This window comes from Archocentrus centrarchus, chromosome 15 (assembly GCF_007364275.1).
Source record: "Archocentrus centrarchus isolate MPI-CPG fArcCen1 chromosome 15, fArcCen1, whole genome shotgun sequence".
Lineage (NCBI taxonomy): Eukaryota > Metazoa > Chordata > Actinopteri > Cichliformes > Cichlidae > Archocentrus > Archocentrus centrarchus.
This window is the reverse complement of record NC_044360.1, coordinates 12,068,084-12,081,247: the sequence shown is the minus strand read 5'-3', so window position 1 is coordinate 12,081,247 and position 13,164 is coordinate 12,068,084. Positions and strand designations below refer to the sequence as shown.

The following is a 13,164-nucleotide window of genomic DNA, read 5'->3' as shown; positions in this document are numbered from 1 at the left end:
ATGCGTTGAGGTGAGCCCAACTATGTCTAGCTGGTATCTCTCAACCTCACGCACTAGCTCAGGCTCCTTCCCCACCAGAGAGGTGACATTCCATGTCCCAACAGCCAGTTTCGATAGCCGGGGATCGGTCCGCCAGGGCCTCCGCCCTCGGCCACCGCCCGACACACATTGCACCCGACCCCTACGACACCTCCTGCGGGTGGTGGGCCTGCAGGAGGTGTCCTTTTACCTGTTACCTGTCCTTTTAAAATAGAATGTAACTAAAGAAAAGTTATTTACTTGGAAAAATAATGCAGGGAAAGTCAGAATAACTAACCAGAAAAAGGTAAGAAAAACTGTTTTATCCTAGCAGTAATGTGGTTTTACCTCTCTAAATGTAGATGTGGAAGTGAGAGCAGAATTCTGTCCTCCTGGAGACATTCTTACATTATGGTGTCATAGCTGTCACAGAGACCTGAATTGTTATTCCTGCCACAAGCTCCTTTTTTTTTTTTTTTTTTAAATAGACCCTCTCTGAGGAATTTAATTGCAAACTTATTTAACCCCAGTCAATGCTGTTGATTCTGCATTGCAGCAATGTTCACAGTGGGTGATTTATGTTGCTTAAGCAGTTTATTTAGTTTGTCTGGTACAGATCTGCTGATCTTTAGTAAGCCTCTTTGATTGCAAAGATCAATAATCCCTGTGCACTTTTCAGAGTGGGTTGATTAAATTGTTTAATCTCCATATTATTCCAAACATTTTATCAGTATGTATCAAAGAACAAGATGCCATCTGGTTTAAAAAAAACAACAAAAACAATTCATGTGATATAAATTTATAAATATATAAAGTTATAAAGTTTTCAAATAGTTTTTATTGTTTAGTGTTATTTTTATTTGCATTAATTTACATACACAAGCAGAAAATGAAGACGCCACACAATGATTGGGGTTTAATGGGGTTTTATTTTATTTTAGGCGGTAGTTCAGCGATACGCATAATCTTACAGCCTTACTGTATCCATTATTTATTTTCTTAGGGCTTCAGGGTCTATAACAGCAGAACGAGCTGATGAAAGCTTTCATTCCCGACATATTACTTATTTATAAAGTTATTTATGGTTGTCTGTGATTCCTTGCAGGGAAAAAGAACAACTCAACAAATTGATCCACAAAGCCAGTGATGTTGTGGGAGTGGAGCTGGACTCGCTGATGGCAGTGTGAGAGAGGAGGATGCTGTCTAAGCTGCAGGCCATTATGAACAATGGCTCCCACCCACTCTATGACACAGTGATGAGACACAGGAGCACATTCAGTGCAAGACTCATCCCACCAAAATCCACCACAGAGTGCCACAGGAGGTCAACAAACTCTATAATTCCTGATTTCTGATAAGTGTTCAATTAGATATGTGTTTCTGGTTATCTGAAGATTTTGACTTAAAAAAAACCCTCCTTGTAGCTTGATCTGTGCTAAAATCTTGTAAACAAATTTGATGACTGTAACATTTGTGTTTTGGGTTTAGGACTTGTTTTACTCTGAATTTGATGAACAGCTGACTTTAATATGCATTGATTTTGACTGACTACCTGTTGTTGGTGATTGGTTATGATGGCCGATGGTGCTCTCCCTGATCATCCCTTTGAGATGGCTATCTCCAAGCACACAGATGATCAACAATTCAAATGTGTATCAGTATAAACACCCACTGAACTGTTAATCGAGACCACCTCCCTTTCAGAACCACCCTCCCTTGGGTTTTGGTTAATGACCTTGCAGGTTATTTAAGTTTAAGCATTACAAATGTTATTGCTGCCATTTGATTATTAAGGTAAGCATAGCCTGAAGTAAGGAAAAAAGTGAAATGCTGACAAAGACTGAAACAAGGGAGTGTGGAAAAGATGAATGTATATCGTAAAAAACTTCATCTATAAGAAAAGAATTTACATTTACAGTGTACTGCCAGTATACTATAAATGTTAAAGTTAAGGTTGGTGCAATGAGTCATTCCCTAAATCTTTCATTACTGTACTTTTTCTTTTTGAAAAGTCGTTCCAAAAGCATGTCTGCTAGCACTACAGTTTTCAAACATCTATAACATTAAAATTGCATGTGTACAATCAAATCAGGAGATAAGCCCAAGATAAGGGCTCCCCTGTAACTTGTACTTCTGTGACCATCTCTACAACTAAAGTTTACCACAGATTTAACTGAGTCCATTGTTTTTGTTAAAAAGTCTCTGAGGCAAAAGTTAGTTTCATGTTTAAATGCAGTAAATTGTTGAATTTAATTTACTTAGTGAAACTTACAATCAGGCCATTATTTATTAATTAACAACAAGAAATAAAACTAGTGATTATTTTTAATCAATATACAGTATACGCAAAACTCGCTGTGTTCTGACAAGTCAAATAAATTGACCTGGGGGTGTTTAGCTTACTTTCGCTGACTGAAAAAAAAAAGTCAGTGTGAAAACAGGGTGGGATTTAAGCCCCATTACAAAGAAATTATATCTTTGCCAAATATTGATTTGCATACACAGTGTAGAGTTGGCACGGAGGGTTGAAGTTGGTGGTACAGGTTGAAAACAAATCTGTGATTGTTTTACAAAGTGAAACAATTCAAAGTGCTCTTGTGTATTGCTACTATATGGAGGCGCCTTTGAAAAAGAATAATAATATATTAAAATCTCTAAATAATGAGCTTTTAATATTATACTATAATAAAAGCCCTAAAGAGTGAAATTAGTAAGCAGAAATCATCCTAGTTTTTTTTTTTTTCATCTATTTTACCTAAAGTGGGTGTTATATTGTTTTGCTCTCTATTCACCACTGCATTCAATGCTTCAAAAAAATTACTTATTTATTTATGCAGCCTAATCTTAGGCTTTGTAGGATTATACATGGAAAGCTTGAAATTATCACAACAACAGAACCAGCATTGCACAAAAGTCCATGGTCAAGATAAATACACCCCACAGCCTTTGACATTTGTATTTTATGGAGCTTTTGTGAAATACATAATTTATCTGGAGCCATTCCGTACATAGCTGAGTTATCACACTCGTAACACTTCAAATGAGTGAAAAGAATATGACTATTACAGTAACAGTCATGAATTGTGTTTGTTATTTAGGCATTTTGTTATATATAGTTTAGCTTAAAGAATGGAGCTTTTAATTTGAAGGTCTACTGTCTTGCTTTCCAGCTGTGATAATGGAGCAAGCTGACTCTTGAATGTGCCGAATTCTAAAGCACATCTTCATCTAAAGCGACAGTAAGACAGGCAAAGTTTTCAAATACATGTAGTTTAGGCAGCATCAGCTGTTGAAGAATGAACCCACATGTCAGCATACACTTAACGCCCACTTTATTAAGTACACCTTGCTGTGTTGGACTCCCTTTTGCTTCAAGAACTGCCTTAACTCTTCTTGGTATATGTTCAACAAGTGCTGGAAACATTCCTCAAAGATTTTGGTCAATTTTAAAGCATCACACAGTTGCTGCCAACAGGACACTACAGGACACTTATAATACCCGGGTAATAAAGAGGGCACACAACATCATCAAGGACCGCACCCACCCACATTGTTCATGCTCCTGCCATCTGACAAATGTTACAGGAGTGTAAAGGCAAGGACAACCACACTAAAAAACAGTTTCCATCCACAGGCTACAGAACCACTGACTGATTAATAAACTGTGATTACTTGCCTTAATTTTCAGTACAATCTTTATACAATCTTTATCTTCCACACAATATAATACAATCCTATATAATAATACTTGTATATTCTGAATACCTTACCATTATAATAGTACCAATTGCGGTGTATATTCTGACTACACTCTACCCTTCATCTGTATATATTATATTTGCTTTATTTATTTTATATGCTTATTATTCTTTCATTTTAGTTTAACTCAGTTATTATTTTAATTGTGTACAGGGAACTCACAAAGTAAGAATTTCACTGCTCAGCATAAACACAGTGTTTTTCAGTGTATATGACAATAAACTTCTTGAATCTCGAGCTTGAATTTTTAAAGTCATAGCAAATTTTGGGGTCAACTTGAAAGAAAGGCAGATGTGAAAAGTGAAAGTGAGGTCAGAGGTTAAATGTGACATGATATTTGGATGCAAACTATAATGTGGTATTTAGAATCCCCATATACCAGTATATTTCCTAAATGCCAATACAAACAAAGTTAGTAGAATTTTAGAAGATATTTTCTGAATGTTTGACCTAATTAAAGTTTGACCTTATATGACCTTGAAGAGGTCAAAGGTCCAATATATCATTCGTTATATGCCTATGTGTTGTCAGTACAAACAATGACAGTAAGAAACATAGTTTTAAATAGCTCTATATGACATTATTATCACTTTGACCTTAGAACAATCTATTGACCTTGAAGGAGATGTCAGAGGTCAAATATGACACGATATTTTAAATGTTATATGTTGACAATAGACACCACCCTTGTAAGAATCTAAGTTTCGAAGTTATGTTTTTTTAAAAGAAAATTTCAACCAATAAATCATTAGGTTGACATTGAAGATCTTGGTGGATGTATGACAAATTTTAATGGATTGTTAACATGACCCCACTCTACGCCCCTACAAAGTTTTATCATGATTCATTCAAAACTTTTTGAGATATTGTGTTTACAGACAGAATGACACACAGGTAGGCATGCACACCCCCCTGTTAGTAAAAACAAAACAAACAAACAAACAAACAAACAAACAAATGGTTTTGACCCAGAAGAGTTAAAAAGGGTTAACAAACCCTATAACACCTATTATAATAAACTCGTATTACTTCTACTTCTCTCTAATCCAGCAAATTTATTATTGTGCTACTAATGGATAACAGTAAAAATCAGGCTATAACAGTTTTCAAATGTAGTAGTGGGTTAGTAAATTTGCGTGCACAGATTTCGCACAGCTCTGCACGCTCACATGGGTAATTATAGTCTGACGTCACTACCACGAAGCCTGTAGTTTACTATCTATTTGAAAGCTTCTAACTTGAGAAATATAGACTCATGAAAGCGAACTGAAGTAATACCACAGACAGAAATGGACTTGAAGGACTTTGGTAATACTAAGAATACAAAGAGGTAAACCACCGCTTGCAGATTTGCGTGCAAAGTCCCAGGTGACATGTACACGCTCCGCCCCTTCGAGAGCGAGGGGAGGATGTCGGAATGAGGAGCTGTTTTTGGGGGAGTCCGTCTGTACTCTGCGCCGTGTGGGTTCAAACTGTGGTTAGTTTATTTACAAGCCCAGGTGTTGCTTCGTGTGAGGATTTCTTGTGGTCCACATGGCCGTATTTTCGTTAAGGTTCGCCTGGTGCTTTACGGACGACCCGTTTTCAGCGTCGGTATCATCTGTTGGTCGATGTTTGCTGTCAGTGTAACTCACGGATAGTGATACAGTAGCTTCGGGCTGTTTTTAACGGTGAGCTGGAAATACTTCAGGAGTTATTTTTAATATTCGGCGTACGTATTTTCCGCTTATTGCTCGGCACTTAGTGTAAGCTTGCAGATTTGTTTGATACAAAGCACTCTTGGTGATGCATCAGTTGCACATCATTGAACTAATCATTGAACTTGTGTAATGATTACAGGCTACGGGCTAGCCTCAACTTCACCAGTGCATCTCGGTGTTCAGCTAGTTTCAAACGGAAACTGTAGGATTTGCTACTTTTGCTTGGACACTCACTTCATAACATCATGTTATTTAAAAGACAACGAACAAGTGGACGGTTCCCTCAACCCAGCATGAGGCTATAAACCCGCTTCTAACGGCATAATTTAGGTAAGTCCAATAACAGTCCAGTACCCAGTCCGTATTAGCTTGCCATCAGGCTTGTTATAGCTGTCAAATGACGTGAAAACAATAGAAATTGTTTGCAATGTGTGTGGCAACAGAACATATATTTTGAAAGATGTCAGTAGTCTTCATCTGTGCTACCCAGTGAGGCAGAAAGAGGCCATGTTTTCCAACAACACCCCCCACAGTCAAAACATGCCCCCTGGTAAGGCCTTTGTGTACTATAAGAATGTGCTTTATTATATAATCCAAACAGGAATTGTAAATTTTAGCCACTCTGGAGCACTGCTGCTTGACAAGTGTCTCACAGCCTGCTGGGTGCCTAAATAGTTAACACTAGACGGGAAATCTAGCTTCTGAGATTTACCATTGAGATGTCTTACCCATGGACTTACCAGGATTAAAGGCTAACTGAAGATGACTCATGTATGATCATAAAGTTAAATGCAGCAGACAAGAGTGTGAATTTAACCAGGGTTTTTAATAGTCTTCCATGCAGTGCAGCCTTTAAATTCATATTTTTAAACCTCCACTGCAGTTGCTGTCAGTTCAAGTTTTTACCCTGATGTCTGTGTGTGCCATTTTAAGCTGTGATCTATTACAGGCCAGACAGTGTAAAACGCTGTGGCATCAGCGCCAGTACACATTAGGATAAGGTGTGACCGATTGCCCTTAGTGTAAGTGAGATGACCGTCAGTCTGGTTTCTCCAGCGTTAGGGTGGGGTGACACACACAAAAACACAAACGCACATGTGAATCCACGAGCGTGTTCCTTGAACACCTGTTGGCTAGGATCCTGGAGCGCCACCTTGGCTGAGGGTGTGTTTACAATCTGATTCCACCCTACAACAGCTGAATGTCTACATGTGCCACCTGCCCGCCGAAGACTGGACCACCCAAACTGCTATCTAGACTGTGTTTGTCTCTTTGGTCTGCCATAAGTGTCAGCATCAGTGTGTGTTGTACTGTGACTGCTTTTGAAACCACACATAATACCCACTACCCTGGGAATAGCAGCAATTCCAAGACATCGTAGCGCTCTTGAAGGGCAACCTTGAGGGTGACAGGATGATACAATGTGCATGTAAAATGATAAAAATCACTATGTACTGGACAGACAAGTGTTATCTGTATGACAGTGCCAGAAAGCACACCTGGAGCATGAAGAATTCGGTGTTAAGCAAGATAAGCCTTACACAGCTCCTTATACTATCAGACATGAACAGTCCTGTCTACTGTGGGTGTTGTGCTTAGTGCATATATCTGGTTTTCTAATATCCACCTTTTTGCACAGGCTCAACCCTATTGACTAGTGGTTATAGTTCTGCACAGATTTTCATGTGCATTGTGCTCAGAGCCAAGCAGCTTGATTTGACTTTGACTTTTCTCTGATCCTCCTTGCCCTCTTCTCTCCCTGTATGTGGCCTATCATTAGAGCTATACTTAGCCACGCTTATCAGTTCTGTCATTCCCTCAGTAAGACAGCAGATGTGTACAGGATTGGAATAGCTCTGTACATAGTAAAGTGTTCACACAGGATCTGTGATAGGCAAACACAGAGCCAGGTGCTTGGAGTGAAAGTGTCCTTCAAACATCAGAAGATCAGGAAAGGCCCTTGGAATAAGAAAAATTTTTAGGTAAAGTCTTTGCATGTTATGTCATCCAAATATTCCTTCACAGTTGAGTTTAATGTCTGTGGGGTGACTGTCAGTTTATTTGTTGTATTTAATGTGAGTATTTTTAGTGCTACAACTAAACCTTGATAGTACATGACAGTATTGAAAGATAGTATTGAAAAAGCTTCTTCTATACAGGATGAATTTAACAGCTAATATTGAAAAAAGAAAAAGAAAAATCATATGATTAAATTGGGAGACAAACTCTGTCTTTAGATTAAGTAGAAAGCAATGTGTCAGAAATTTCTGTTAGAGCAAGTGTAGATTGATATTTTCTCTGCTATAAAGCAGCAATAAATAAAATTAATTAAGTGCTTGGGAGTGTTTCAGTTGGTCGAAGATCCCCTCTGATCTGTTTTTCCCAATAGTGTATTTAAACAGGTGTAATTATGAACACAGTGCAGGGCGTTGGCAGCAGATGTGTGTAATTGGTGGCTGGATGATATTGACTTAAAACAGAATAGGCCTGTTTTACAGCAGAGATATCATGTACCATATATGGAAAAGTACAGGTTACATTTGCAGTGGTTCAATTCATGTGTCTCTGTGAGTCAGTGTGACAAAGTGCTGTTGCTTTCTGTGAAACTCCCCAAAACACTGTTATAACATTCGACCTACTAAATCTGTACTGTACCTTGATTACGGGTTTAACAAAACACAAAATCCAGTTTGTTATGCGGCTTTGTTTTGGAGTCAATTTTCAGTCTGCTTTCAGGACAGCAGAGAAAACAACAGAAGTGCATAAATTATCATTTGTGGTGTTATTTTTTTATGGAAAAAAAATGGAAAATCAAAATTTATGGAAAATTATCATATCAGCATCTGAAAAGAGTCAACCAATTTTGTTAGCTAGTTATATTTCCACAAGCAAAATAGGTATTTTGGCCTGCCTCGTCTCCTTTGACGTACACAGACTGACACTCACATGTGCACCCACCCCCAAAAGTCCTGCTGACCAGTGCACTGTCAAGTACAATAACTAAATAAATAAAAATAAACCAAATCACATAACAAATGCCATTAGGACAATTGCATTATATTTGTGATTAACCTAAAATGGCAATTAAAGCCAGGAGTGCAGTTTCAGCTTTAAAGCTGCATGAATGATTGCTGCTGGATGTAGGATACATTCATCTTGCTTCAGTAGCTTCAGTAACTCCTGGACAAAAGTGAGCTTGTAAATGTGAGCCATGGAAAAGAGTGACAGACTGAAACCAAATATATACCAAACAAATCAGTGTCTAAATAGTTGAATATTTAAGTCCAGCTCTACTGGTGTTTGCCTCTGGGCACATATTGTATGGCCTTCCTTTAACTAGTTACTCTCTGTTTCCTGTCAGCATCAGGTGATATAATCTATTTTTAACGTTCACTACAACAGGTCGTGCGATCATTCTCCTTAAAACCCTTAAGTCTCCTTCAGTAATCCTTCAAGGCTTTGAGTCATGTGATATAGAGTGGTCATGTCCTCAGGATCAGATGCTGGACATGTGCTGGGGATTGTGGGCTGTTATGAGGTTGAACGTTTGCTCTCTGCTTGCCTCCACAATCACTGCTGAGTCATTCTCAATTACCATATGGGACTGGCTGTAATTTGCAGGCATCTGCTCAAAATGGGTGTTATTCTCAGACACGATGGCTTATTTCCAGAGCAGTACCCATTTCATAAAAGCTGCCCGAGTGCCTCTGTACTCTTGTTACTGCACCAGTTTCATTTGGCACATTGTCCCTTTTTAGCCATTCAGCAGTGCCATATCACATCACTCTTAAACTTTTATTTCCCAAGGGAAGCTTTCACTTCATAAGCAGTATTATTTTACATAGGTGTATTTCCTTTTCTGGATCTGATGGCTGCATAATTGAGAGATTTGACTCATTACACACACCCTCCTATAAAGGAAAAAAAAGAAATGCAGTTCCAAACATCGGTCTTGGCAGTTACCTGCACAGACATGAATGTGATATTCAGATACTCTTGGTTGCATGGCAGGCTCAGCCACAGTAGCATCATTTTACTTCAGCACATAATGGATTTCATTGTGTTCTGGTGCCTTTCTGCTTTTGAAAGCAATTTACACAGCAGGGGGACACAGAGTTATGAGTATCCATTCATTTTATCCCACAAAGCTCCCGAGGTGAATGGAAATGTAACTCTATTATCTCAGGCACTCTTTCAGATGAGTTGACTTAATATTTGCAGACTGTGTGGAAGAAACGGACACAAAAGCAAAGCATTTTATGAACGTTAACTGCCAACTGTGGCTGCATTTGATGTGTGGATGCTTTGTTCTTCCTGACTCCACAAGAGACTGTTTGCTAACTGCTATATAAAAATGTGCTGTCCAAAGTAAAAAAAGTAGAGATTGGGAGAAGTGTTTGTTGAGACAGCCAGCCTGATAGAGTGAGTAGAAAAGGAGGAGGCACAGGAAAGAGGGAAGTGGGTCATAGAGGAAGCTGACCTAATAGCATTGTACCGACCATTCATGGGATAAAGCCACTAGGAACGACTATTAAAAGCTTACTGTTTAGACTCATGTCTCATCTTCACGACCTTTCTGCTAGCTGTCATGGAAAGCATTGTTTTAGTTCTAGTTTGCTCCGCCTAAACACCAGGATTTTTTTTTTTTATCTCCTGTCTTGGTTTCTTTCCCATGAGGTAGTAAGGAAGAAGTCAGGGTTGGAGGTGTCATAGGCTACAGCATGCCTTTTCGCATTTACAAAATGTGCTTTTTATGCTTATTCTCTCTGCAAAGTGATGCCTGAGTCAGAGCTGTTTTTGCTCTTTGCTCTTTTGTATACAATCAGAATCCCTTTACTCCACAGGATAGTGTAGGCGCACCCGAAGTTAGTCTTATAAACTTTGGTGCCAGGAAGTAACAGTGTAAAATGTGTATGCCCTCTTTGTTAATTCTCTAGCTAGCTTACTTGAGACAGATACAGAGAATACTCCATTCATATGTCATGTGGTTAGCAGCACATTCACTGTGTGTGGGTGAAGGTTGATGAGTTTATTGAACAGGGTTTTTAGGTGGGATTCTTTTGACTGACAGCTCCAGTCAACAATTCTGTGGAGGAGAACTTAAGATAAGCTGGAAATTCAATATCACATGTCTGTGTGAAGCAAGGTTGTTGATACAGTAGGGCAGTAGTGATGCCATTGTTCTGATGTCGTCCAGAGAATAACAAGCTCGGAGGCTGCTATAATAGCCATGAACTCTGAATGTGACTCTGAGTTGTGGACGCTGTGTAAATTTGTATTTGTATTGTAAATCATGTGAAAAAACGTGCTTTTATGGCTTAAGAAAGTAAAACTTAATGTAATTGTAAAAGTTCATAAAAAATTTCCTGCTTTTTAGGGTCAGTTTAGTGTTTATGCCATTAAACAGTTGATGCATGTATACAGAGAAATAAAGTGCACAATCTTAACTATAGATCATAAAATGTTTTTGCAGCAGCATAACTTCCTTCCACTGTGTTGTTGATTTACAGTGTAGATATATATATATTTTTTAGCTTAGCAAGTAATATTTATTGTTTTTCAGTGAACTGAGTGCTGCTGATAGAGTGATCTACCATCCACTTGATGAACATTCATTGCTCATGCTGTTTGTGCATGAACTCTTTGTTGACAAGTTTAGTCATGGTGCCATTCTGATCGCATTGATGTTTAAAGTTATTGGGTAACATGTTATCTTAAACACATTAGTAACCCGAAGAGTCTTTTGGTCTGTTTTTCTGCCCTCAGTTATGGATTAAAACACTGCTAATCTATTTGTGTTTTTCATGTCTTTAAACATGGGTGTAAACAAAGTGAATATGTTTACCATTAACTAGATTTAGCTCCAAAATAGACCAAAGTTATGAAAGAATAGCCACACAAATGATTAAAAACCCCCAACCATCAGAAGAAGGGATTTTTATGAAAAATTACATTAACTATATACTGCATATTACTATTTACATCATATTTTGAAGTTATAATTGTCCAGGATATCTGCCACTTTATTATAAGCCTGTTGGCCCCCTGGGACCAAGATGACCCCCTGCCGCTGGACCTAAACCCCACAAAATTTTTGTTATTGTTGGAGGAAAAACTATAAGCGAGCGTTGGTTACCAGAGGATCACTGACCAGTCTCTAGATGTGAGTGAATGTGGCTTTAGCAATCGATTCCACAGCAACTGTCGGCAACCTCCAGTGATCACTTGCAACTGGTCAGGGAATATAAATTTTTCTTTTGTGAATGGTGGTTGCCAGATGGTTGCCAACAGGTTTCTAGGCCTAAGGTAGGCAAAATTATTCATTGATATATTTGGGCAAAGTCAGCTGTGATTCAAAGTGTGCCCACTGGTGCATACATACATTACCTGTTCTTCATGGTGGATGTGGGAAATAAATTCCTAGGTGTCTCTCGGCTTCTCCCTCCTCTCTTCTCCTGTGTACAGACATGCCCTCTATCACTGGAAAATGAGCGATTAGCATTAAAGCAGGTAGGTAGTGCTACATCAGTCAAGTGCAACACTAAACTGTACTCAGTTTCTCCCACCCTGGTGTAACTACTTCCCTGATGGAAACCCCTCACAGTGGAGTCACTCCATATGAGCCACATTTTTGATCATTTATGACTAAACAGAAACTACAGGTTGCCTAGGGGTATAGTTATTCAGTGCTCTGCTTGTCTGACCACACAGCAATATGGTGTTCTGTGGTCTCACTTCAAATGTAAGGCTCTCACTGCTTTTGAACAGCTCTAATGACCTCGCTGACAGTGATTGACACCTGCGCTGTTGCTTGGTGACACTTATCAGCCGTTCTTGCCCTTGTGGCCAATCATAAGGTGAGAATTAAATGGGGCTGTCAGCTGCACTGCAGTGTTCTCACAGCATGGTTTAACTGAAGGTCATGTACAGTGGAGGGAGAAGATAGAGAAATGTCCCTCTATGAATGTCACACACATAAAATAAAAAATTAAATCTACAGGCTGGTGTTTGGAAGATGGGAGAGCTGACATCTGTCCTGCTATGACAGAAAGCTTAATTAGATTTATATAAGTGCCACCAAGACTTCCACTGCTCATGACACCTTGGAAAGGGGTGTTATTCTAATGGATGACTCAGGGCGGATTAGGAGAACTTTTAAAAGGGTGTCTCTGTGTCGTGACTAGTCAGCAGTATGACTCAGTTTGGTTCAGACTTTCTTTGTGAGTGTGATGGTTGAGTGTATAAAGTATATCCCAAATCAGTGACGAACCACAAAAATACACTTCTCTCTGTCATTCAGTGTTGGTGGAAAGTATTTTTGGCTCAAATTAGCTTGACAGTTGTCTATTTTGCACCTCCAGTGTAATCACATATATACAGAACAGCTGATTTTGATTAAGACATTTAGCAAAAGTATTATGTGAACCAACAAAACTGTATTTATGCTTCAGAAATGCTGTGTGTTAGCCTTCAGTTGCTGATATAATGACTGTTACTTTAGACTCCATGCTGTGAGTTATCAAGGCATGTGAGATCACAGACACAACAGGATGAAGAGGCAGTGCTCGAATGGTCTTACTGCTAGCACTTAACAGACGTGGTTGACTGAATGGAACCAGTATGCTGTGTTGACCATGAAATGAGCAGAGGCAAATTAAATTCACACTGGATCTTTACAAGAACCACA

General features: G+C 38.8%; 1 protein-coding gene across 2 annotated transcripts in view; it reads left to right on the top strand.

Annotated features, from left to right (window-relative positions):
- The first annotated feature begins 5,130 nt into the window (after positions 1–5,130).
- The window catches only part of ccser2a (coiled-coil serine-rich protein 2a), a 46,997-nt gene continuing 38,963 nt past the window's right edge, over positions 5,131–13,164 (top strand). The window contains exons 1-2 of one of the 2 annotated variants that reach the window (XM_030747956.1): positions 5,131–5,447; positions 5,617–5,807. The gene's annotated coding sequence lies outside the window, so the exon portion shown is untranslated. Of the gene's footprint in view, positions 5,808–13,164 lie in introns of both variants that reach the window. The other variant, XM_030747957.1, reaches the window with a different exon arrangement.